The sequence below is a fragment of the Sus scrofa genome, chromosome 15, assembly GCF_000003025.6.
Source record: "Sus scrofa isolate TJ Tabasco breed Duroc chromosome 15, Sscrofa11.1, whole genome shotgun sequence".
In the NCBI taxonomy this organism is placed as follows: Eukaryota; Metazoa; Chordata; class Mammalia; order Artiodactyla; family Suidae; genus Sus; species Sus scrofa.
Window position 1 is genome coordinate 60663620 of NC_010457.5, and position 3009 is coordinate 60666628.

Below are 3009 nucleotides of genomic sequence, written 5' to 3' on the forward strand. Positions count from 1 at the left end.
CTCTTATTTTGGATACCATCTAATAGGAGATTTGTAGCAAGGAAACATCATTAATATTTTTTTGCACGTTCCTGAGGAATCAGTGAAATATGGCATATCACTTTTCAAGCCACAAAGATGTGGAAGAATGGCTCCATCTTGGAATTAGGTCTTTCAGAAAACAGTAGAGTTTTCCTTAAATACTAACATAACACAAAATAGTCTATGTACTCTGAAGTTTTCTGAGAATTTTTGAAATTAGGCTTGTGAACCATGAAAGTGTGTATCTTTCTTCTTGCACCCTAGGGAGGATTTTTAAAATTCTTGATAATTATCTTTTATTCATAGAGAAACTAGAGATGCACAGTGATTTTTCCTACCTATAAACAACAAATCAGATATAAAATTAGTAATTAAAAAATCTCAGATTAAATAATACTTATTCCCTTAAATTTTTCTCTCTCTCACATAGAATAGTCATACAGTATAATTGTCTATAATATGTAGTCTAATGTGCCCATTTTGGCAGTTTTGTAAGTCTTACATAAAGAAATTAGGAAGAAAGAGAGAGAGGATGGAAACTCATACTTGTTTGACACTGCATTAATTGAGACTCACTTAGTTCTGCTACCAGAATATGAATATGAAGTAACTGAGGTTACCCAGAATCTGAGTCTTTTATTCCATCTCTAGACTTTGCTTTCCTCTGGATCAACATCGGTCTAAGTGGGGGTTTTCAGTGTGGGGTGTGAAGCTGGCCACCAGCATCTTTAGATATACATTACCGGAGTTCCCGTTGTGGCGCAGAGGTTAACGAATCCAACTAGGAACCATGAGGTTGCGGGTTCGGTTCCTGCCCTTGCTCAGTGGGTTAACAATCCGGCGTTGCCGTGAGCTGTGGTGTAGGTCGCAGACGCGTCTCGGATCCTGCGTTGCTGTGGCTCTGGCGTAGGCCAGAGGCTACAGCTCCGATTCGACCCCTAGCCTGGGAACCTCCATATGCCGCGGGAGCAGCCCAAAGAAATAGCAAAAAAAAAAAAAAAGATATACGTTACCCTTACAAGTTGCACCTCATTCCCTGTAGCTCTAGCCAGTCTTGCTAGTGACCTTGATTGGCCTGACTTGAATCACATGGTTATTCCTGATCAAGTTACTATGGCCAGGCTTCAGTTACATGCTTATTTCTAAGAGCTATAAGGACCAAGGACAGCAGTGGTGCTCCCCCAGAGAATTCTGATTCTAGTCAGAAAAAAAGCACCTATCGAGAGTCATTGCTTTGGTCCGACTTGGACATGCGGCCCTCTATGCCCACTCTTCATGCCCCATCACTTCCTTCCAGCACTGCCTACCCGCCGGCTTGCAGGATGGCCCAGAAGCAGATCTGCTAATTGGATAAGTACTTCAATGAGCACTATGAGTACTGGCGTGTCATGTTACCCAGAGACCTTTCCAAGCAAGTACCCAAAACCTATCTGATGTCTGAAGAGGAGTGGAGGAGACTTGGTGTCCAACAGAGTGTAGGCTGAGTTCATTACATGATTCATGAGCCAGAACCACACATTCTTCTCTTTAGACGACCTCTTCCAAAAGATCAGCATCTGGGGATCATCAATTAAATCTTTGTCAAATTTAATGTATACGTGTATATAAGATAGGATTCAATGAATACTTGAAAAATGAACAAATTGTTCATCCATACCCCTGCATGAGCTGTATTTATCACAGCAACAGAGCTCAGTTAAATACAACTGCAAGTAGGTTACTATAAGTTGTTTAAAATAAAATTTCTTCTAGTCAGTTTTTCTCTTAATATAAGTGCCTATTTGACTTTATCTGTTACTTTTGTTGAATAAATTTTGTATGTTGCATTTAAAAAAAACCTGTCCAAGTAAGTTTTTATTATGTCCCAGGCAGCCAGTAACTACTTTTTAGAAACCACAGATAGAGCATAAAGCACAATTTTTTTAGTTTTGCATATAGATTGAATCATGGAGGTAATGTTTTCAAACTATATTGATTCAAGTAAATCTTTACAGAGCTAATGTTTTATTTTGATATTTATTAAGAAGTCTAATATTTACCAAATGATTAAAATCCCTAACAATTTTATGAGGAAATAGAGGACACAAGCAAATTTATAATTTTTTTTTCTGGGCTCTCCCCTAAAACAATGTTTTGATGTGCTATTTCAAATTGGTATTTGCATGACCATCTTTTGAAATCAGCAACCCATTAGAGAATAGAAATGGTAAGATAGCATAAACTATTTATCTGCAATTATTAATAGATATTTAGAATAGAATTTAGTTATATATGTATATTCAAGGTTGTGATTGAACATCGTGCCAGATTCCAGTATGTGAGTTCTCTATAAGATTCCTCTTATTCATCGTCAAATCTCTTGTATATTTGACTATAAATTGGAGTGTATTTGTTATTTCCTCTTCCATGCTTTATTTGGGCTTCTAATGTTGCACTTTTCCCACAGTTGTGGTGACTTAGTGACCTTTGTCTTCTTTTGGAGACAAAGTTAAGAGTATAAAGATATAAAATATTGAAACATTATTATTATTTGCTTATGGATTTGTCTCAACCATCTGATTTCAGGAGGGAAGATATTAGAATTTTCTCATCTCTTCTCCGCTTTTACTTATTAGAGCAGTTGGTGCATAGCAGGGAATCAACAAATGCTTCTTGAATCACTGATATGAAAGCTCCTTAGGGAATTTGCTACTGAAAGAAACGGGAAATCTTTCAATAAGTGTTTGAGTAATTCAAGTTGTCTGTTTTATAAACTTGGATACTTATTAACTGGCTTCCTTTAAAGTAAGATTTATCACACATACCCCCCTACCTCAGCCAAAAATCTGATAGAGCCTCCTTATTGATTGTCTATATGTGGTGTTGGGTGGATTCTAAAAAAATGTTCAGAAATCACCTGTGCACATATGAAGATGCATGTATATGACATGTATATATGAAGAAAACCTAAAATTTATGAAATCTCATTAAAAGTGAATGAGATCAGAC

The 3009-nt window shown here is 36.8% G+C and overlaps 1 pseudogene; it reads left to right on the plus strand.

Moving 5' to 3' along the window:
• LOC100519571 lies at positions 1344-1595 on the plus strand (annotated as a pseudogene).